Source organism: Bubalus kerabau, unplaced genomic scaffold (genome assembly GCF_029407905.1).
Source record: "Bubalus kerabau isolate K-KA32 ecotype Philippines breed swamp buffalo unplaced genomic scaffold, PCC_UOA_SB_1v2 scaffold_40, whole genome shotgun sequence".
Classification (NCBI taxonomy): domain Eukaryota; kingdom Metazoa; phylum Chordata; class Mammalia; order Artiodactyla; family Bovidae; genus Bubalus; species Bubalus kerabau.
In genome coordinates, this window is record NW_026577894.1 from 2,767,948 (window position 1) to 2,792,365 (window position 24,418).

Here is a 24,418-nt window from a genome sequence, read left to right on the forward strand (position 1 = left end):
GGGCCAGAAGATGATGCAAATCACCTAAGCTTTTGCATATGATAAGTTTGCAGGAAGAAAGCCTGGCTTGCTGCATGACTCTACCCCTTCCCCCATTATCCTCTATGCATAACTTAAGGTATAAAAACTACTTTGGAAAATAAAGTGCGGGCCTTGTTCACCAAAACTTGGTCTCCCCATGTCGTTTTTTCTCTCACCTTCTGGCTGAATTATTCAGCCTCTTTTCTCCACTGAATTTCCTCACTGAGCTATTCTTATTTCAGCCTCTTTTCTCCACTGAATTTCCTCACTGAGCTATCCTTATTCTATTACTCTATATCCTTAATTAAAGTTTAATTAAGCAGTTGTTTCCTGATCCTCGCTGACACCGTCCCCGCTTTGAATTCCCTGGATCCACCGGGGCTGGACCCCGGCAGTCGGCTGAAACACACGGGTAAGAATAGCACTGTTAGAAGAAAAGAGTTCACTCTGTCAGTCGAGCCAGAGCCTGTCCATTTGGAAGATCAGCAATTTCACAGCAAAAGGGCCCCTGGGAGGGCCCTCCTGGCTCCAACAGCAACAGGCTGCCCACTGCCCCACATACACTGAGGGCTCAGCCCCACCAGCTGGAAAACTTCTGTATGTGGGGAAGGCAGCGCTGATGCGAGGGTGTGGAGCTGACTAGGACAGGATCGGCTGTCTGGGATGGGGCGTCCAGGGTCGCCCCAGATCCCACCCTCTGGTCCCAGGGCAGGGCCTGCACCTGCTCTGCTTTCTCCTTGGCACCCCACCTCCTCTTCGGCCTGCGCCTGCTCTGATCTCCAGGAGAAGGTTTCAGAGACAAGGTGACCAATTCCTCTGGGAGGTCCCACCAAATACGCCGTGCCTGCCCTGCCTGTGAGCCAGGTTTTCAGTCCCCACTCCCTTTCTCCTGAGCCAGCACAGTGCCCCCCACCCAGCCCACAGTGCCCACAAGCCCCACTCCGAGGCCCCACCTGTGCTGCTAAGTCACTGCCATGACCCCTCGAGAGCTGCCTCCTGGAGACACCCCTCCCTCGCACCAGCCGCTGTGGCCCATTGCTTCCTCTTCTCGTCTCTCACTCTCATTGACACACAGGGGACTGGTGACCAGGCCCCAGGCTTCTCCATCTGAGCCCCCCAACCATGCCAGGCCTCGGGTCCTGGCACCCGGGCCCTCCTCTTTACCCAAAAACCCCCAAGAGCAGGAGGGCATGTCCACCTCCTCTTTCTCCACTGTCTACACAGTCCGTCTCACACTCACCTTGTCCACCCCGGGAGCAGGGGTTCCCCACTTCTGACAGCACCAGCCCCTCACATTGGGGGAGCTCTACCAGCAAGTCCGGCCATGTCCCCTATCCGTTCTGCAGGGCACGGGCTCTCCTTGAACTCCACCCACTGTGGTTTCGGACTCCACCTGCCAGTTTCTGGCTCTGCCTTTGTCTCAAATGATATCCCCTTACTCTAGAAGAAAGCTGGGTTGGGGCCCTGGACTTCGAGGATCCCCTAAGCACACAAACACAGAAATATGCATATGGGCTCCAAACTGTCTCCTAAGTCAGGCTTCAAGCAGTAGTCGATTTCCTACAGATGAATGAATGTCACCAGTTAAGCACTTAATGACCTTTGCTAAAGTTTATCTCTCACTTGTGACCATTTTCCATTAAGAAGCCAAAGAAACATTTAAATACTTAATAAGAATTATCGCCCCTAGAACAACAAGTAAGAAAAAATCAGAATGCTCAGTAATCTGCTCGCCTCATTCACAAGCCAGGTGATTCCTCCCACCACAGTCAACGGCAAGTCATGTCTCAGTCTCCATTCATGTAAAAATGACTACAGGTCATTAACCTTCTGCGACTCTTCAGAAACATCAGTGTCACAGTCTGTCAGGCCCCTCAAATGAATACGCCCAAATATCAACTGGTCGGCCCCCTACTTCCAAACCTCTGCCTGTGGTTTTGAGTGTTGTCAATCCTGTGACTACCACTCCGTGGTACCAAGTTTGACCCTAAGGAACAATGTTTGTCTCTTCCCTCTCGCTGGCCACGAAGCTACAGGCTCCTTGAGGTGCGACCATGAGCAACACCCAGTCATACTGTCCACACACCAGACAGGCCCTTGTCACACTCGACAGCGCTGAGGGGAGCTGCCCGGGGGAGCAGCCTACCTGTGGTGGAAGGGAGCCCCTCGCAGTCTCGTCTGGTCCACTTCAGCTCTCAGGGTTTCCAGGTTTAGAATCAGCTGGCCCTACGAAACAGCAAATGACACAGCCTGCACCGCTTGCTTTCCGGATGCAAAATGACTTGCACCGAAATGTGCAGAACAGGTTACGTGAGTAGGTATCAACTCCGAACATTTTAATTCTGAGAAAATGTTCTCTAGGTGTCCCTAGAAAATATAAACACTCAGAACAATATTCACCCATAAACCATAATGAGGAGGAAGTTCCATCTCAGGTGTAGAAAAGGTTTCTCTGGAGGAAACATGGCAAGCCATTAACAACGATGAAGTCTGTAGAGAGAAGCTGGACTTCAGGCGGGGGGTTCGGGTCAGGGGGACACGACTCACTCTATTGCCCTCACTCCTCTCATTGCTTTAAACGGTCTCCATGGAGCTCACCTGCATTCCTGGGCATTCCTCACATTCATTCCTCTACGCCCACTTCACTTCCTCATGGGGTAAAACAAGTCAAACGGGCCAAGTTTCCGAGTCACTCGAATCAACCTGGCAGCTCTGTGCTGTCGGCCATGTCAGTCACTCGCCTCGTGCCGCCCCTGGGCACGTGAGACAGGCTGGTGCAACACTAGATGTGGAAATCACACAGAAGATTTCAAGACTCACAGTGAAAGAAGGATGTCAAGTAGCCCGATGGGTTTTAGGAAATTTTAGATTGTGTAGGTGGCTCGTATTATCTTCCTGATGCACAGCACAGTCCACGTGAAGGGCTCATGCTTTGTCTCAGCTTTCGGGTGATCCCAGAAAGGACTACTCAGAATTCTGAACCACACATAATGGCCACACACTCTAAACCCAACTATAATGCAAACACATTCAGTGTTCAAAACCAGAAATGCTATACGTGTTACAGCAGTGGATTAGCCATAAGGAAAATGTAACTCGACTATTGCTAAGCATCTGCTCAAACTCATGTCCATTGAGTTGGTGATGCCGTCCAACCATCTCATCCTCTGTCATCCACTCTCTTCCTGCCTTCAATCTTTCCCAGCATCAGGGTCTTTTCCAATATGAAAATTCATATTAAAAAACTGGAAATAATTACCTCAAGCAATTTTTAAAGTAATAACAAAGTTGGCAAGGCTGTGTTTTATAAAATGAGCATCAATTTCAAGGTTTAAAAAGCTGTTTTAGAACCTACCGTATAAAAAAAAAATGGAGAGAAGACAGAAGAATGATCTACTTGAGATTGGCTTTGTGTTAAAAATTGCTGAGACTAATTGACGGGTCATGGGTATTTATTATACTACTCCAACCACTTTTGTGCCTGTTTGAAATTTTCCATTATAATACATTTAAAAACAGTTTATTTTCTGTTAGAACAGAGTCTTCTCCAGCAACACAATTCGAAAGCATCAGTTCTTCAGGGCTCAGCCTTCTTTATGGTCCAATTCTCACACCCATCCGTGACTACTGGAAAAACCATAGCTTTGACTATATGGATCTTTGTCGGCAAAGTGATGTCTCTACTTTTCAATATGCTGTCTATGTCTTGTCATGGCTTTCCAAGGAGCAAGCATTTTTTAATCTCATGGCTGCAGTCACCGTCTGCAATGATTTTTGAGCCCAAGGAAACAAAACCTGTCACAGCTTCCACAATAAGGCATTGGCATTCAAAGATTTTTAAAGCAAAACAAAAGTTGACTTTGAATTGGCTTAGTCATAAACAGCATCCTGATCTCAACAGCCTCTGAATAGCAGTTCTGAAAGTAAGGAAGAGCACCCCTGATCGGGAGCCATTGAGCTCTCTGCCTAAGCCGGGAGGGCGCCTCACCACAGAGCTCACTATGGGAGTCAGAACCATTGCCCCCTGGGAGTCCATCTTTGAGGCTCTGCAGTCCAGGCCCAAGAACACAGGCATGGTGGGGACAGTACTGACATGTGAGGCTGGACCCGGGATCCCCACTACATTTCCTGAATGGTCTGTATCACCGTGTGGCCAACCTTTCCAGGAAACCTCTCTCAGGACTCGGTGACGCGAGCCTCCACCATCACCCTTTCCTGACGCGCCTTCTGTCGCAGCGCAACTGCGCTTCTCCTGTCTAGAGGCAGCCATCCTACACACACACCGTGTCTGGACCAGCGGTTTGGCATGTGGGACTCCAGCGCCACGTCCGAGGCAAGCAGGCTCCACACCTGGGCGCCATGCCTTCAGTTTCATGGGCCCCGGGCTGGCACCCCAGGTTTGTCTGAGGGGCAGTCGTGAGGTCCACCTGTATCCCAAGCAGCTCCCCGGACTGGCTGGTCAGAGCAACAAGCAGCCTCTTTGAATGTGGGGAGGCCCTGGCTCCTGCCCACTGCCTATGGGCGACCACCTCTGGCCCTGCTCCCGAGGAGGTGGGTGCCCAGATCAGCAGATGGGGCCACACAGGCACACACTTGGAGGCAGAGAAGGGAGCAGTGAAGAAAGGCAGCACTGGCCCCCACCCAAGCCTCATCTCCGGCCCAGACGCTGCCTCCCCATCAGCACAGGCACCCGCTGCAGCTCCTTGTTCTTCTCCTCCAGTTGGGCCTCCATCTGGTACAGCCTATCATCGATGCTGCCGTGACTCTCTCCCACCTGTTGGCCAAGAACAGCGTCAGCTCCGCTCGCAAGGACCCTGTCCTGACGGCACGCGGGCTGTGACTGTACGGGCGGCAAGTGGGCCATGCTCTGTGTGGACCACGGGCCCCGGGCTCGTGGGGGGCATGCCCGCATGCCTGCTCACGCAGCCTGTGTGGCTTTGTGTGTGACGCCTGGATCACGGAGGGTGCTGGTGACCAGCTGGTGAGAGGAGACGTACTCCCCCTGCCCCGGCCCTGCAACCGCGGCCGCTGCGCCCCCTCCTCGGACTGCCTGTGGCAAGCCAGCACAGGCAGCAGGCAGCGCCAAGTGCGGGACGCGCGAGGCACACATTCTACCTTCCTAAGCTGGGAGGGAAGTTCGAACCGTTTAGCCTCCTTAGAGGCAGAGCTTCCGAAGACGAAAGGTCGAACTACAAGGCCAACCTGGGACTGACAGCAGAGATGCCAGGGGAGAGGAGAAACCAAGCCTGAAGAGGAAGATCACGGGCGAAGGGCGCCCCCTGGCGGCTGTTAGTGACCCTGCTCTGGGAGGGTTTGCGAGCGCACCTGACACCGCAGGCCGCCCACCAATGGAAGGCCCCACAGCTGCTCACGGAGCTCCGGGAAATGCTCCCAACAGCCGCGCCAGCACAACCCCGCCTGACTCTCCATCCCCAGCCACTGCCCACTGGCAGCGCGGGGCAACACTTTCCCACCAGAAGGACAGGGTGGCTGGCTGGCTGGCTGGCTGGCAGTGGGGACGATTCCCCCAGCAGCGCCACATCCCCGGGATGTTTCTCATAAATCATGACCCCCGCAGACACGACCGCCAGAAACATTATGATTCCACATGGTCACACAGCTGGGGCCTGAGGATCCCAGGGTGAGCAGACGCCACGACTTGTCTGACCGCCGGTATCACTGTCACACATCCCTTCAAGGAGCGGAACCTCAGAAAACTAGAGAAGATGGCCAGGCAGGCTGCCTCAGCAGAGCCCACACAGCATGCTCCCATCTCTCTGAGAGAACGGGCTCCACAGATGTCACCAGACTCGTCTGAGGGAATCAGAAGGAAATTTCAGCATTCAACAGGCAGGTGGAGGCGGGGATGAACTGGGAGACTGGGGTTGACATATATACAGTACCGATACTACACATAAAGTCCATGAGTAAGGACCTAGTGTACAGCACAGGGAAGTCTACTCAGTGCTCTGTGGTGAAGTAAATGGGCAGGAAATCTAAAAGAGAGGCAGATAGATAGATAGATAGATGATTGATTCACTTTGCTGTACAGCAGAAATTGGCATAGCAGTGTAAAGCCACTATACGCCAAGAAATGAATGAATGGATGAATGACTTTTTACAAAAGGAGCACACTGGGCCCCCTAGAACTTGTGGAAAGGAGGAGTCCACACCCAGGGGGCAGCACAGTGCCAGGGCTGCCCTCGTGTTGGTCCACTGCCAACGGACTGCCTGGACCAGGCCTCTTCTACCCCAGAGAGCTCGACGCAGAGGTGGGGAGGCAGCCAGTTGTGGTCTCTGCAGTGCTCTGCTCTTACTCACGCAGCCATCCCAAGGCTGAGATCACCGGGAGAAGAAGGGACCCACAGTCCACCTCAGGCAGACACGACCGCCGTCACTCACTTCGCGGATGTCCCACTGCAGTTTCGTGTTCGTGTCCGTGGACTTGAGGAGGTCCTTCCTGGCCGTGTCCAGGTCTTCCTCCAGATCTGTAACGTGGAAAGAGAGGGCTGCCAGGCGCTCCTTCAACTGGCTCTCCTCCTGTGACTGCTTTTCTATGACTTCCTGAGTGCAATCACCTTAGTCAGGTCTTCCTCATGGCTTAGAGAGCCGTAGGAGAGTCTCTAAGGGGGAAAGGAAGCCTTAGCCTTGTTTTGAGAGGGAAGGAACACAGCACTTCCAGGCAATCGGTGAGGTCAAAACAAGGCACTAAGTGTACAAATCCAGGATGGATGGGTGGCTGGTACCTTCTCGTCCAGGGCCTTGTGGTGCTCAAACAGCGGTTTCAGTGCCCTGAGCATCTCCACCTCGCTGGTCATGTTAGCTGGGCACTGTGCCTGCCGCTTGCCCACTGTAATCCGGAAGGATGGAATGTACCGGGCAACCAGTAACCCCAGGTGCTCCAACAGCAGCTGCAGGGCAGGGCCAAAGGGGCACTTTCAACCTCATGCTTGACTTCAGGGCCGATAACTCCTTTCAGCCTCACGCTACAGCTGGAAACATGCTAAGGCACGTTAGAATCCTGCCAGTTCAGTCTCAAGTTAAGAGTGGACTTCCCCAGGGGCCCAGTAGTTAAGACTCCACCCTTCTGCAGGGGTCATGGGTTTTAATCCCTGATTGGGGAACTAAGATCCCACACAAAGTGTAGCATGGACAAAAATGTAAGTTGAGAACTCCCCTCTCAAAGGTACTAAAATTACATTAGCTCTCATCATAAATTTGAAGTAAGGTATGAGAACCACAAACTGATCCACCCTGGTCTTCTCAGTGGGAAGATGTGAAAAATGACTTGAAAATCAGACAGAGTTTAAAGACAGCAACACAGAGGCTAGCGGTGACCCACGTGGGGCAAATGTCAACACGTGAGAATCCCCCTGCTGACCCTGGTGTTGCTTCTTTCTGCTTTCAGTTCAGCAATTTCTCCTTCTCTTTTAAGAAGCTGGTCCCTGCATATTTTGAGCTCTACACTAGGAGTTGGAAACTCCTAGAAAACAGTTAAATGAGAAACTAAATGCAAACATAATTAAAAAGAGAGCAAGACTGTGAAGACTGACCCTGTCAAGTCTCTCCAGGCTTCACACAAAGGATCTCCTTGCCCCTCCAGAGAAGAGGGGGTCCACTGACCCCAAGACCACACAGACCACCACAACTCAGACTGGCCTTTGGCCTCCACCTCGACCTGGCAGGCACGCAGCAGGGGAGAACCCGGAATCCAAGCCTGCCTTCTCAAGACCCAGGGACGTCTGAGAAGCTTTCCAAAACATAAACCTAACAACAAAGTGGATAAAGAGATTCTTAAATGACACACAGACCAATGACCTAGAGCCACTGGGGAGAGTGAAGAATAAAGGGAAGGTCTACAAGGCCACCAAGCTTTGGAGTGTTCCTCTGGGACAAAGGCAGATGGCACCCCAAGGCCATCTGTTATCCTGACTCCACTGAAGCCACCCAGTCATTCAGTCAACTGGTTAAAATGTAAAATTTATGTTATATGTATTTTACCACAATTTACATGCACGCAGGGCCGTCCACGTGGTGAACTTGCTCAAGCTGAACCACACGGAGTCTTTCGTTCTTCTGTTTTTCTTTGCAGAAACAGAAAGATCCTGGGCTACGTATCCCCTACTATATACTGGGTGTCCAGCACCCAGAACAGTGCCCAGCACTTGTAAGAGGCATGTAGTAGACATGTGAAGCTATGAGGGTGTATGTCATACACGTAAGCAGTAGGTACCCGTCATTAAAACACTGGACACATTGCTCTGTGGTTTGTAAGATGGGAGACATTAACGGGCTTAGCCTTTCTGCTTCAAGGACTGACTCTCTAGCTCGATCCTCATGCCCCAGAGACTCCTCCAGCCAGTGTATTCTTTCCTTGGAAGAAGGGAGATGTAAAGGGTTTAGCCTTTCTGCTTCAAGGACTGACTTGATAGCTCAGTCCACATGCCCCCGTGACTCCTCTAGCCAGCGTTTCCCTTCTTGTGGGGCCCCCGCCCATCCTCTACGTGGCACCTGCACAACCTCTTACAAGGTAAACTGCTGGGGTCGATCCTGCCCACTAAGGCCAAAATGCCCTGGCCAGCAGGGCCCACAACTATGCTAACAAAATGAAACACAACCCCAATGCTTCACTGGGTGAGGACCAATCCGATGGGCGTAGTCCCTGGCTGCTCTCAGCTTGTTGAAGTCCTTTAACGGACTGGAACCTGGTGGTCTAGAGTCGATGATAAGAAGGTAAAGGAGAGAAAAAGGCTGATATTCCTTGATTTATGCAGAAAGCCAATAAAGCCCCTGAGACGGGACTTGCTCTGTTCACGGAGGCCTCAGGTGCCCTCTCGATGGAGTGAAGATGGAGAGCGCCTTCTCGAGAGGGTCTTAGAAGCCCGGGTAGGAAAGTGAACTCAGAGAGCCTCTGCACTCCAAGGGATCAGCCTGAAAAAGAGAGATAGAGAGAGAGAGAGAGAGAGAGAGAGAGAGAGAGAGAAATACACGGGGACCAGAGCTCTGATGGAGCAAAGGTGTTTTAATCAAACATGGTGTGGGCATATAGACTGTCTTACAAGGTAGTTGTTCTCAGCAAAGATAAAGATTAAAATTCCAGACTTACAAAACATAGGTGATCCATATTAAAGGGAGAGAGAGTTGTATACAATCACTTTTACCGTATGGTTCACAGGAAGGAAGAGGGTACTTATCACTGTATAGAAAAACTAATGAAGGAAATGCCTGGATTCTTCAGCCCACGGGAGAGGCTTGCCTCTCCTCTTCAGGAATTAATAAGGAGCAGAGAATTCCTGACAGATCCAAAACAGCACACAGGAAGCCTCTTGTTAAATGCTTCCTAAAAATAAATAAATAAATAAATAAATAAATGCTTCCTGACAATTCCCTCTATTTTATTAAATTTGTCAAAAAAAGGTCTTGACCAAATGAGTTTGGTTAGTATTAACCAACCTTATAGAAAGGCGATGGTAAACAACAAATATAATTATCAAGACAATCACCAAAGCTACAGTTCCAGACCCGATACTGTGGGTAATACTTTGAAACCATCCTCGTGGGTCTAGCCCAGGTAATTTGTTCAGCTAAGGTTTCCAAATTAGGGGAAGAGGGCAGATTTTTAGAAAAGGTTTTAAAGATTTTCTTTTATAGTAATTGTACATTCAGAGAGGCATTATCACGTATATTTTGTAAATGAAATTTGATTTGTTCCCAGTTGTAGGCACTATGATTGACGTGAACAGGAATAACACAAAAAGCTTAAAGAAATAGAGGAGTTAATACAAGTATATAGTTTGCAATTAATACAAGTTACAGAACGTAAAAGTCTTATTAAATTGTAAATTTTCTATGGCTATAACAAAAGGAAGTGGGACACAGGCCTGTATAAAATATGACTGACTGTAGCAAAAGAAATAGTTACTATGACGACTGGTCCCTATGAAATGTCCGGTCCAAGTTCCAAGTTCTTCGGTGCTCTGATGCTCGCAGCAAGTTTCCAAATGGCCCATTGTTCAGACCCACTCTGTTTATCGAGGACGATCTTAGGAGGAGGTGGGGCTAATCCACGGTCAAGCCACTCAAGAAGTCGTTTGTCATAGTAATGTTCCATCATAGTGTCAGTGACCTTCCATATCACACACAGTGTTGTTAATATCATCTGAGCAGTCAGATAACCACATACCATGGGGTCCCCAATCAACAATTGTATGATTAGCCACAAACATTGATTTTCTTGATTTGGTTTGACATTTGTCCCAAGGAATGGGAGTATAAGTAAAGTTTTTATATGTAAACCCTTTGCATAAAGTTCTTTGTTCTTTCCCTAACTCTTTCCCTAAAGTTTCAGTAGTATAAACATGGTTTACAGACGAAGAAAGGGCAGTAAATAATCCAAGCAGTGTCTGAAAGTCTTCTTTTGGAGGCAGGACGAAAGCCCAAGTTTGTCAGCCCAAATTTGTCGGCTGACGTTTATGCACAATTTTGCTGGGCCCATGCACAAGGGAAGGACTTCATAGCCTAAAGAAATATTAATTAGTTTTCTTTCCTGCCCAGGGTGTGAAGGCCCTTTCATGTACTAGGGGAGAAAGCATATGTATAGAGTCATTAGTTGAAATGATTGGTCCTCTCTCTGTCCATTCGACCACCTGTAATAGAGGGGGGTTGGGTGTTAGTCTGAGCTTGAGCAGGGGGAGGCACAGGCCAAAAGACTGAGCATTGCCAGGAGAATGTATTCAGGACTCGGAGGCAACCCTTGTTGAGAGACCAAATTTTCAGCTTGATTAGTAGGGCTTTTATTTGTCTCCAAGTGAGGAGATCATCGGGGTGATGCCGCCGAGGGTGGTGCTTTCTGGAGATTTTTGGAGCAGACATGGCCCGTATTGGAATTTCTTCTTCCTGGGGTTCTTATTTCATCTCCATTTTGAATGCCGGGGGCCCCCTTGGGTTGAATCTTAAGAAGAGGTTAAAAAATTTAAAACAAATAAAGCTGTAGTAACAATAGTTATAGGTTTAGAAAATGTTAGAACCTAGTAAAGTCTGCTTTAGATAAGGAAGACAGTAGTGTACCTGTGTATTCCCCTTTTAAAATTTTTTTTTATTTGTAACTTTAGTGTGTGATGTGTTTGTTTTGACTATGTCTTGTGTCTGTGGATTATAAGGAATACCTGTAATATGTATTTATTGATAGGTATTACAATTTTATGAGGATCGGAGCCAATTAGAGTTTTAGTCCTAATTCTTCCACTGATAACGATTAGAGCAATTAAATCAAGGTCGGGTGTAAGTGACTTTATTTCCATAAAACGGGTATAGATCCATTTTACTGGGTGTTCTTGTTGGGCAATAAGTCCTGTGGGAGAATTAGAGGGGAGTATAAACAATTCTAGAGGTAAATCTATTTTGATGCGAGTAAGAAATTGTTTTTGTAATTTATTTTGCACCAAACAGAGTTCTTCTCGTGCCTCTTGAGAAAGTGAATGAGGACTATTTAAATCAGGATCTCCTTTTAAAGTACTAAATAGACTATTCAGTTGATAATTAGCAATGCCTAAAGAAGGTCTAATCCAATTAATATCACCTAAGAGCTTTTGAAAATCATTTAAGGTTGATAATTTATCAGCACGGATCTGAGTTAGTTCGGGAGTAATGTGTTGCCTATTAACAACGAACCCCAAGTAATAGTAAGGTGTAGAGGTTTGAATTTTTTCAGGGGCAATGATTAATCTAGAGTTTTTAAAGCATAGTTGAGCTACATCAAACATGTGTTCAGTGTTTAAGATAGATGGAGCCGAAAACAATATATCATCCATATAGTGAATAACAAGAAAGTTAGGAAATTGCTTTCTCACAGGCTCAAGGGTTTTGGCTACGTAGTACTGACAGATGGTGGGAGAATTCATCATCTCTTGTGGCAGTACAGTCTATTGGTACCGTTCATGAGGTCTAATATGATTAGGAGAAGAGAGAGAGAAAGCGAATCTCTATTGGTCTAAAGGGTGTAAAGGTATATTAAAAAAGCAATCTTGTCCTGGTTGCAATGCACCCATAGGTTTCACAGATGCACTAACTTTTCTAAGGTCTGTTAGGAGACGCCATTTGTTAGATTTTTTTTTTTTTTTTTATGACAAAAATAGGAGAGTTCCAAGGAGAACAAGATTCTTCAATATGTTTTAATTCTAGTTGTGCATCTATAAGTTCCTTAGCCGCCTGTAATTTCTCTTTCGTGAGGGGCCACTGCTCTGTCCAAATAGGCTCGTCATTCTTCCAAGTTATTTTAATAATTGTATTGTTTGTTAAATGAGAAGTGGCCCCCAGGGAAAATGTGGGATGTATATCTCAGTATGTCATATCTTATATCTTTTTATTAAAAGCATATATCTCACTTTTCCTTAGCAACTATGAAGTGTCTTGTATATTAGCATTTTATAGATTGGTGAATATATTTATATTTATATATATCAATATATTATACATTATAAAATATATTTATTAATAGTTTAAAATCTCTTTAGTTTTTCTGTAAGAAAAACTTTTTGTAAGAGGAATTTAATGTTTAGTAATTAATGTTTTAAAATCTTATTTTATTTGGAAATGACCTAGCTGTTTAATAAACTTTTATTATTTAGTTTTAGTACAACTCTAGAAATTTAAGTTATTCTAATCCTAAGAGACTATTTTAGATTATAATAACAGATTATAATAATAGATTATTCTATTAAAACTATAATTACTTTTAACAGTTTATCCAAAAGTTTTTATCTCATACATATATCTATCTATCTATCTATCTATATATATATATATATATAAAGAGTTACCTTTTTGTTGACAAATTTAGTTTACCTTAAACCTAGGCATAAGAAAAGTATTATATAATGTTGATGACTTAAGACATGTCTTAATTAGATTAGCAAACAACTATATTTAAATTATATTCATATTTAAATAATTATATATATTTAATATTTTTCAGTTCACGTGAATTTGAATTTAAGTAGAGCTCGTTAACTTCATAGTATCTAAAACCAAAGCTGGTATATCGATGGCAACACTGCCAGATGTTGAGGGTTTCAGGTAAAAGATGGAATTTGTCTCAGGTTTTTGCTGAAGGGGACGTGGGGGGTCCCTGCTTGCAGTTTTATGGAATAGATTTCCTTTCAATGCCAGATTTAGACTTACAATCTTTAGCCCAATGCATTCCTCTACTGTAGCGAGGGCAGATTTTTGGAGGTCTTTTATCTTTATATATTTTTCTTTTCTTTTTTTTTTAAGCTTTCTTAGGGCCATCCCTTTTTAAATGGTTCTTATTTCCACATGTAAAGCATCCTTTATTTCCCTTTCTTAAGGCAGCAGCTATTGTTTCAGCTACCATTTGCATCTTTTGAGTTTCTAATCCTAGATTGCGACAAGCCTTGAAATAATCAATAGTCCCTTTCTCACGAATTGGAGCTATAGCTTTTTGACATCCCTGATTTGCATTATCACATAATGCAAGTAATTTGCAAGTAATTAAAGGTGTTTTAATCAACATGGTGTGGGCATATATACTGTCTTACAAGGTAGTTATTCTCAGCAAAGATAAAGATTAAAATTCCAGACTTACAAAACATAGGCGATCCATATTAAAGAGAGAGAGAGTTGTAAAGCAAATAATTTCTCTAGTTGCCTTTTGGCTTCTCCAAATACACTACGGGAAATAGCAGTTTCTAATCTAGCTAAAAAATCAGCATGCATTTCCTTAGATCCCTGAACTTTAAATAAGTGATGAAGTAAAGTAGAAAAGTGATGGGGCTTTCCAGCCTTTTTACCCATGTCTTAGTACTTACTGGCCTCAATAGGCCCTGCGGTCACTCCGTCCAAGAATCTGCCTACGTGTACCAAGTCCCTGTTCTGGGTGCCACTTGTTGAGGTCCTTTAATGGACCAGAACTTGGTGGTCCGGAGTTGACGATAAGAAGGTAAGGGACAGAAAGAGGCTGATAGTCCTTGGCTTATGCAGAAAGCCAATAAAGCCCCCGACACGGGACTTGCTCTGTTCACGGAGGCCTCAGGTGCCCTCTCAATGGAGTGAACACACAGAGTGCCTTCTCGAGAGGGTCTTAGAAGCCCGGGCAGGAAAGTGAACTCAGAGAGCCTTTAAAGAGCTCCAAGGGATCAGCCTGAAAAAGAGATAGAGAGAGAGAGAAAGAAAGACACGGGGACCAGAGCTCTGATGGAACAAAGGTGTTTTAATCAACATGATGTGGAAATACATACTGTCTTACAAGGTAGTTATTCTCAGCAAAGATAAAAATTAAAATTCTAGACTTACAAAACATAGGCGATCCATATTAAAGAGAGAGAGAGTTGTAAGCAGTCACTTTTACCGTATGGTTCACAAGAAGGAAGAGGGTACTTATCATTGTATAGAAAAATTAATGAAGGAAATGCCTGGATTCTTCAGCCCTCGGGAGAGGCTTGCCTCTCCTCTTAATTCCTGAGTATTCAGGAATTAATAAGGAGCAGAGAATTCCTGACAGATCTAAAACAGCACACAGGAAGCCTCCTGTTAAATGCATCCTGACATCCCCTCAGGCCATTCTCCTTACAGGACTTGGGCCGAGGCCAAGTTCTTCCTTGTCTTGGCCTTTGCCTTGGGGTTGCAGCACTGAAAAAGCGCCCACAGGTGGGCCCTGCTGCAACCCATCCTCGCGGATGGGGGCAGCCCCCCGCTCGGGGGCAACTGCTGTTTCACGGCAGGATACCCACCAATCTCACACTACAACCACTGCTATTCACACTATGACCACCGCTCTCACACACACTGCTCTCACACACCACTCTCACACACACCGCTCCCACACTATGACCGCTGCTCTCACACTATGACCACTAGCACCACTGTCTCAAGGAGAAATGGCATGAAGGCTCTGCCTCCAGCACGTCTCCTACGAGCCCGGAATCGGAACCCACTCAGTCACAAGGGGCTCTGTGGTAACAGGGGGGCTGGGCTCAGGCCCACCTTCAAGGGTGCAGAGAGGGGGGACGGGCTGCCAAAAAGACGACAGGTGAGTGTGGGGTGCGGGAGAAGGAAGGCCGTGCCCGTGGCTCAGGCCCCCAGTCAAACATGACCCTGCAAGGTACTGGGTCACAGTCGAACCGACCAGTATGAACTCCTTCAGAAACCACCACCCCTGGGAATGAGCACATCTTCTAAGTGGGCTTCTGCCCCCCTTTAAGCCCCAAACAAGCCTCCAGTGAGGCTACTGAAAGGGCACCCATGAACTCAAGGGCGTCCCCAGAACCCACCCGGCTGAGGAGGACTCACCACGCTAGCTGCCCCTCACTCTCACCCTGAGCTCGGTCCTCCCTGACTGACTCCCTCACTCGAACTCAGCAAGGGCTTGACCAACCTCGCTCCAGGCACTTAAAATGAACCCACAGTGGGTACAGGGGTTCATTCAACCTGCTGTGAACTCGCCCTTTTAACTTCGACCCTGGGCTGTCAGACGACTCTGCCCCGTGGGGGCTGCAAGGTGGAGGTTCAGGGGTGTCCCTGCCTCGAGCCGCGACAGCCAGCGCCTCCCAGAGCCCACCAGGTGCTGCACCACCCTCCGCCCCCGAGTCTCCCACCCCTCTCCTGGCCCCACTCCCACCCTCGCGGCTCTCCACTAGCCAGAGCACAGGCCACTTTCTCCTGGCTCAGCCTGGACCTCTGCTGTCATTTGAGGACCTCGGTCCCCAGGGTGCTTGGGGTCCTATATCCACCCATCTCACGAATTACACACTCTGGGAGAGACAGAGTACAGTTTGGGGTCCTGCCTGCAGTTCACCCTGAACACGTTCTCTTTTTTTGGCTTTATCTACTGGAGTTCTCTGAGCTGTGTTTTTAAAACCTCAACTGTTGCTTTCAAAAAGACTGTAAAATCACTGTGCTCAACTTTAAGAATAAAATCTTCATTTTCCACCTTAAAGTGAAACTGGAGGGAAGACTAAAAGCAGTCATTTTTCCAAACTGAAATAGAAAACCCACATGTGACCATGTCACAGAATACAGGTCACGTAACCCCTCCCTCCTCAGCCTTGGCCTCCACCACCAGCAGCCCGTCATCGCAAGGCCTGCCCTGGGCCGCCAGGGGCAAGGGCAGAGGGGAGACCGGCTCCTCTGTGTCCAGGCCGTGTGGGCTGCTTGCTCCACCTCCTTCCCAAGTTCACGTGGCACTGAAACAGCCCGGGCAAGCTGGGGATTCTGACCAGAAACACAACCGTGGGTACTAAGCAAGGACACCTGGTTCTTGTTTTCCCCAGTATCAAAGTTGATCAATACAAGTACTGTGACTGTTACATGTGGCTTCAGATGACAGAATACACCCAGGGTGTCCCCACTTCCAGTGACAGATGCAAGCAGCTTGTAGATCAGCCTACCGAGAACTAGAAAAGCTAAACACAGTTTAAAAAGAGGTCCTTAGGCAGCCACAATCCGAGATTTCAAACAAAAGGGAAGCCCAGTGAGGGAGCTGAAGACTGAGAGGCCCGCTCCTTCCCTCGGGCCATCTGAACAAAGCCGACTCTGCGAAGAAAAGGCAGGAAAAAAGTCAAGTGGAGGGGACTGGATAACACAGCTCTGGACGGTTCCTTGGGCTGGGAAGACAAAAATTTGAGTGCAGGCCTAGTGAATCAGTTCGGATGTCAGAAAATGGACCCAACACTCTGCCCAAACTGGTTGAGCACTATCTGTCACCTCGTGGTGCTCAGGAGACAGATGGTGGGCTTTAGGACCTGCTGAGAAGAGGGCGGCCCTGGGAGGCAGCCCAGGCTTCCAGATGGAGACGCGGGAAAGCTCCTCCCTGGGCTCGGGGGGAAAGGTGGGTGAAGGCTGCTGAGACTGAGCTTACAAGGAACCCCCAGCCTCAAGTCCATCAGGCCCTGAGTGAACAGACAGCTCTGTCCCCACTGGAGGTCTGTGTCAGAGGAGACTCTGGCGAAGACAGCATCACTCAGAACCTCTAGGGTTTTCCAAACATAATGTCCAACATGCAATCAAAAAACCAAAAGAGGGTGTAACAACAAACAGGACCAAGAGAAAAAAAAAAAACTGAACCAGATCCAGAGGTATCAGATGTATATCAGCATATCAGAGGTATGCTAGAGGTATCAGATGCAAATGTCACCTGTTGAAAAATATACTTGACAAAAGGAAAAATTTCTGAGAATCAAAACCGACTCTCGAACTTTACAATAACAGTGACTGAATTTAAGAACTCAGTCTCTGGCCTTAACATCACATTGGACATAGCTGAAGAGATGATCAGTGAACTGAAAGATGGGTCAGGTAAAAAATATATATAAGAGAGAAAAAAAGGATAGAATATAGTGAAGGAGCCCCTTGTTAAACTACGTTGTTAAAAAGTATAAATGGGGATTCTCATGGTGGAGAAAAGAGAAAGGGGAATAAGAAATGCCTCCAGGGGTTGAAACGAAAGACCCTCTTGATGAAAGTGAAAGAGGAGAGTAAAAAAGCTGGCAAAACTCAACATTCAAAAAAATGAAGATCATGGCATCCAGCCCCATCACTACGTGGCAAATAAATGGGGCAACAATGGGAACAGTGACAGACTTTATTTTGGGGGCTCCAAAATTACTGTAGACAGTAAAATTAGAAGATGCTTGCTCCTTGGAAGGAAAGCTATGACAAACCTAGACAGCATATTAAAAAGCAGAGACATTATTTTGCCGACAAAGGTCATTTAGTCAAAGCTATGGTTTTTCCAGTAGTCATGTATGGGTGTGAGAGTTGGCCCATGAAGAAGGCTGAACGCCAAAGAATTGATGCTTCTGAACTGGGGAGTTGGAGAAGACTCTTGAGAGCCCCTTGGACTGCCAGGAGAGCCAACAAGTCACTCCTAAAGCAAATCAGACCTGAATATTCACTGCAAAGACTGATGCCGAAGCTCCAATACTTTGGCCACCTGATGTGAAGGACTGACTCATTGGAAAAGAACCTGATGCTGGGGAAGACTGAAGGCAGGAGGAGAAGGGGACAACAGAGGATGAGCTGGTTGGATGGCATCAATGACTCGATGGTCATGAGCCTGAGCAAGCTCGGGGAGTTGGTGATGGACAGAGAAGCCTGGTGTGCTACAGTCCATGGGGTCGCAATGGGTCAGATACTGAGCGACTCAACTGGCTGACAGGGACAGTGGCAAGAGTTGGTTCAAGAATCAGACCACTGACTCAAAGATGAAACCACACATTGGTTTCAGCAGCTCTGCAGGTGCCTAAGGCAAGAAGAGCATGTTCAAGCGCTCAGAGGAAAAAAGGTGTGGCTTTTAGTGGCACAGCAACACTGAGAGCTGACTTTCCAAGAACAAGGAAGTCAGAAGATAATGGACTGGCATCTGTAAAATGCTGAAAAACAAATAACCACCAACCTGGAATTCTATACTCAACAAAAATACTCTTCGAAAGTGAAAGCAAAATAGAGACTTTGAGGGCAAATGGAAATGAGACAACTCATCACCCACACACATGCACTAAAAAAATACTCAGGCAGTGCTTTGGGAAAAAGAAAAGTAGTCTCTGACGGAAATACAAAAAACAAGTAGAGACCAACAACGAGGTAACTGTGAGGGTAAATATTAACTCTACAAAACAATGATGTTAACGCCAAATATATATCTAACAGTTCAAAGTGTAACAGTGACAGGAGGAAACAGTCGAGTCAGGGAGGCAGTAAAAGTACTAAGTTAGTTTTGAGTGTAAAACACATGCTGTGTCTGCAAATGTGCACCTAACAACCTGACAGAGGAGCACAGAACTAGAGAAACACTTCATAGCTTTAAAAGAAGGCAAGAGCAAAGAACACAGACTAGGTGGGACAAACAGAAAACACACAGCAGCATGGTGTCTACACACTGAATATCAACATTATAAACAGAGCAAATACTCTCATTAAAAGATAAAGTGTCAAACTGATTCCAATGAAAACTGTACACTATTCACAGAGCTACATGTTAAGATGGAATATCTTTTAGACAGGTGAACCTAAAAGATACCTAGGCCAACAAGGACAGAAAACTGATGTGGCAATATCACTGTCAAATAGTCTCTAAAGAAAGAAGCATTATTAGTGATAAAAAGGAGCATCTCATACTGACACAAGTTCAGTCTAGCAAGAAAATGAGGATTCTAAATTTGAATGTACCTAATAACATAACTTCAAAATATCAATACATAAAAACTGACAGAAATAGAAAAGGAGTAACAGCCGAGTTCATAATCCCAGTGGGAGACGTTAAAGACACATCTCTCATGGAACGGCCCCCTGGTATGTAGTCACCTGCAGCCATGAAGTACCTGAAATGCGGCTGGCTCTACAATGAGATGCGCTGCAAGCCTGAAACACACACTGGATTTTAAAGACTTAGCATGAAAAAAATAATGTGAACTATTTCATTAGGTTTTATCATGTTGATTACACACTGAAATGATATTTTATGTGTGCTAAAATAAAATATATTACAGGTAATTTCACCTACTTCTGCTTTTACTCAACGTGGCTACTGGAATCTGAATTACATGAGTGACAAGCCTGATCTGACTGATACACATGGAACATTGCATCCCACTGATACATATTATTTTCAAGAGCCCAACGAACATATAACAAAAAGAATATATATTGGCCCATTAGGAAAGCTCAAATTATTTCAAAGGACTGAAATAATGCAGGGTATACTTAGGGACTGCAACGGGCTGACGGTTTATGGGCCCTCAAACTTCACCCGGCAGGTGGTGATGATCCTAGGAGGCAGGCACTCTGGGAGGGGTCAGGCCAGGGGGGAATGGGCTCCTGTGCTGCGAGAACAGGGAGAAGAAGCAGGCAGTCTAGGAACCAGGAAACAGGCCTCACCAGACAAGGCACCTGCTGGTGATCTTGGGACTCCCCAGCCTCCAGGCCTACAAGAAACAACTTTCTGTTGTTTATCAGCTAGTCTACGGGATTTATAACAGTAGCCCAAAAAGACGAAGACAGGGCTCTTCATGGAATTAAGCTAGAAATCAAAAAAGGGTCACTAGAAAAACCTCCCCAAACATTCGGAAGTTAAATGACATACTGCTTGAAGAATTTCCTGATTAATAATTTTAAAAAACACAATGAAAATTAGAAAATACTTTTCCTTAAAAGATAATGAAAATCTGGCTTATTCAAACTTGTGGGATGCAGCGAACTATGTTTAGAGGGTAACTTAAAGCCTTAAACACGTATACTGGAAAAGAAGGAAGGCTAAAAATCAATTAAGCCTCTCTCCCAAGAAACCAGAAAAAACACCATAGCGAATGAAACACAAGGCAGATGGGAAAAAAAAAAAAAAAAAAGCAGAAAACAAGGAAACAGAAAGCAAATATGAAGTTTCTTTAAAAAGAAAGCCAAAAGTTGGCACTTTGAAAGGAATGATAAAACTGATAAACCCCTAGAAAGACTTATTAAGAAAAAGAGACAAAGCACAAATCACCAGCATCAAGGATTTTTAAAAGGGGAGAGACAACACATCTTGCAGATAAGAAAGATATTATGAACCACAGTTCACTTACTAATTGGAGAGTCTGCTCATCTCAATAAATTCCTAGCAGGGGGGAAATGCTTTACTGAAATAGACCCAAGAAGACATACAATATGAGAAAATTTTATTTGCATGAAAAAAATTACATCTGAAATTAAAAGCCTCCCCACAATGAAACCAACTGGTTTTGCCAATCAACTCTTCCAAAATTCTAGGGAAGAAAACAGTCATCTCACAGGAATTCTTGCAGTAAACAAGGAACACTCTCCAACCTTGTTTTATAAGACTAGCATAACCTTGATACTAAATCCAACCAGGAAGAAGTACAAGAAAGTAAAATTACAGACTCTGAGTACAGATGAAATAATCCTAAATAAAACACTAAGAAATAAAGTCCAACTGAAGGAGAATACATTGAGATCAGGTTGGGGTTGTTTTAGAATCACAAAATTTTTAAAAGTTAAATCACCACATAAAAGAAAAATCACCTGTTTCAAAATCTGCAGAAGATAAACTTAAGAATTTTTAATGTAATAATTTTAGCTCATGACTAAGAAAAAACTGCTTAGTAAACTAACAGAGAAGAATTTACATATTTTGATAAAAATATCTACAAAAAAGCTAATATCCTGTGTGATGGTGAAATAGTGAAAGCTTTTCCTCTGATAATTGGACAGAGACAAGGATACTTATTCTCACTACTTCTGTTCACCACTGTACTGGAGATCCTAGTCCATACAATAAGTCAAGAAAAAGGAAAGGGTTATCACAGTTGCAAAGGGGAAAAAAAGAACTTATTTGCAGACATAATTGTGTATACATAAAAAAATACAATTAGAATGATTTGAAGTAAGTGGATTTACCAAGGGGATATAGAAAAGTCAATTCTATCTCTATTAGGAATTTATAATGGCACTGAAAATATCAAGTTATCTAATTAAACGTGCAAGACATACAGCAAACTATAAACTTCTAAGATAAATAAGATCTAAAAAAATGGAGAGCTATCTGTATTGTGTTCATGGATTATAAGAATAACATAAAAGGCACACACACACACAGAGTTAATCATGTGAGGCGATGCGTATGTGGGGCAATCATTCCACGACGTCTATGGGCATCAAGTCATCACAATGTAGACTTGAAATACACACAAACTGTATCTGTCAATGACTCCTTAGTGAAGCTGGAGGTCTAAAATCAGCACCTGGCACCTGGTAGCTGGCAGGTGTGGGAACCCGGGTTCACGTGCAGGCTGTACACACTCTTAATCACAGGTGAGACTTGAGGCAACCCAGCAACTCTCTATTTTTCTTTTTCTGTTTTGCTCTGTTCCCCTTGCCATTTGTGTTTAACAGATTCCCAGTATCGAGTGAGCAGCGTCAATGCAGCAATAACGTTTCCCCATCTAAGGCGGGAGCATGTAACACCAACAGACTTCCCATCGCCCCGAGATAACTGGGGTGCCCCATCACAACAGAAAGCAAAGAAACACGACAGTCCCCGAGAGAGAGCTGCCCCACGGCAGGGGGAACTAGGTCCACCAGACGTCCCAAGGGGACCCCCAGGGGCTTGGAGCCCAGGCTGGGCCCCTCAGCTTGAGGCCACACTTGCCTTTCCACCATTCTGGGGGTCCTGGCAGAAGAAAGCCAGGCCAAGGAAGGGGGATGGTGTGGCCGGCCCGTGGGACTCAGGGCAGGACTGACTTGGGTCTGTGCTGGGCTCCACGTCCAGTCACCACCCTTGGAGTGTACAAAGCTCTTGGGATCATTGTAGGTTTTTGGCAAAAAAGCAATGGAGCTGAAGTCACTTAGGATGGCTTTTAAGGAAAAAAATCCTCACTGAGGATTCCCTCAGCGCCAGCCTCGGCCCCTAGTGAGATGCAGACTCCTGGTCATCCATGGCTGTGCCCGCAGCCCACCAGCTCCAGGAAAGGACTCCGCCTTCTCTTCTCTGTGTGCCATGAACCTGCACAGTGGGCCTTCAGAACCTCAGGAGACTCACCCCACCCCCACTGTAGCCAGAACCCTCCCCAGGCATTAAAACAGCTGTGGAGTCACTTTGGCCCAAGCCCTGGTTACGGATCCCTGGAGCCCACTACAGCCTCTACAGCATGATTAATCAGGCCCTTTATACACAGATTCCTGCCCGTCAGATCTGAGCTTTGGATTCATGGTCAGCTCTGTCCCTCCCGTGGCAGCCAGGTGGGCCGCAATGCAGACAAAGGAGCTCAGGAGCTGAGTGTCAAGGGAAGCACTGAAAGGACAGCGATGGATGCAACCTGTTGCAAACTGAAGGAGGGTCCCTGCATGCCTCAGAAACGGCCTCTGGTGTGCAGGTGTGGAGGAGGGCCCCCACAGTGCAAAGCAAAGAGAGGTACTCGGGGGCAAAGGCTCTTGGCCTCTCCGGTAGCAGCTCCAGGTGGTAGCTCGTGAACAGTGGACAGCCAATGTGGTCACATGAGCGTGACACTTATTCCCTTACAAAGAAAGAGAAAGGGGGCAGGGTGTGGGAGTACCCGGAGGGTGTGGTGGGGGGGATGAAGAGAGGTGTCCCTCCTCTCTTCAGTGCAAATTGCTTTTGTGAGTCTCAGAGCTGCCAGAAGGCAGTTACCAAGTCAGGTCCCCACAGTATCCAGTGTGGGCTGGGTGCCTTAGCCCCCGTCACATGGACAAGCCACACCACATGGCTTCCCTGAGTTCTAACAGAAGATCTGGGGGGTTTGTCTAGGTACACACTTCCTTACTGTAGCTGTGTTACCCACTTCTGTGAGCCCCCATTTTGTCCTCTAGATAAAGGACATCAATTGCTACCTTAGCAGGTTGCCAGCTTAATCCCATGAAGACTAATTAGGGTCTACAATTAATTAATCCTACAATTAATATCTGGCCTTAAGAGATATCAATGAATAGCTGGCCTTAAGAGATATCAATGAATAGCTGGCCTTAAGAGATATCAATGAATAGCTGGCCTTAAGAAATACTGGGCTTCCCTGATAGCTCAGCTGGTAACGAATCCTCCTGCCATGAGGAGACCCTGGTTTGATTCCTGGGCTGGGAACGCTGAGCCGCTACAGAAGGGACAGGCTACCCACTTCAGTATTCTTGGACTTCTCTTGGGGCTCAGCTGGTAAAGAGTCTTCCTGCATTGCAGGAAACCTGGGTTCAATCCCTGGACTGGGAAGATCCCCTGGAGAAGGGAAAGGCTACCCACTCCAGTATTCTGGCCTGCAGAATTCCATGGACTGTATAGCCCATGGGGTTGCCAAGAGTTAGACACGACTGAGGGACTTTCACTTCACTTTCAAGAGACATGACCTGAATCCAGATTAAACTGGAGTCTCCCAGTGTCATCTGGCATTTCTTCCCTGAAGCCAGCCAAAATTCACATAGGAGCATTTCCAGGGTCTCCACGTAGCCAGCTGGACAGAAAATCCAGTGTGGTTCAAACAAGCTGACAGACAAGCAGGAGAGGACTCACGGGCAGATGGCCTCCCTCCGGTCTCAGGGGAGCTCCGGGACCACAGCAGGAACCGGCGCTCTCAACCCCCGGGCTCAGCAGCGCCCTCCTTCTCAGGCCGGCGGCTCTGCCCTGACGGGGCGCAGGAAGGCCACCAACTGCCCCAGGCTGAACTCACTCCCCTCCCACAGCTGTAGCCTGACCTCACCCGGCCTCACCCCTTCCGGCAGAACCAGCCCTCCTCTTCCCTTGATTCCAGTGTGAGGCCCGGCCCTGGGCCCTGATTGGTCACCGCCCCAGTCCTGAGCCACTCACGGTGGCCAGGGAGGATGGAACACACCGATTGGCCAGGTCCAGGTCATGTGACCATACTCTCCAGGATACGTGCGAGCTGCT

At 46.6% G+C, this 24,418-nt stretch overlaps 1 long non-coding RNA gene across 2 annotated transcripts; it reads right to left on the reverse strand.

Moving 5' to 3' along the window:
* Positions 1-9,706: 9,706 nt before the first annotated feature.
* Positions 9,707-24,326, reverse strand: LOC129640747 (uncharacterized). Of its 2 annotated transcripts, none has more exons than XR_008708947.1 (2): positions 24,241-24,326; positions 9,707-10,667 (listed from the first exon to the last, which is right to left on the reverse strand). It is a non-coding gene; the product is annotated as an uncharacterized LOC129640747 (long non-coding RNA). The 2 variants fall into 2 exon arrangements; XR_008708946.1 differs by lacking the exon at positions 24,241-24,326 and adding an exon at positions 24,044-24,158.
* Positions 24,327-24,418: the final 92 nt, after the last annotated feature.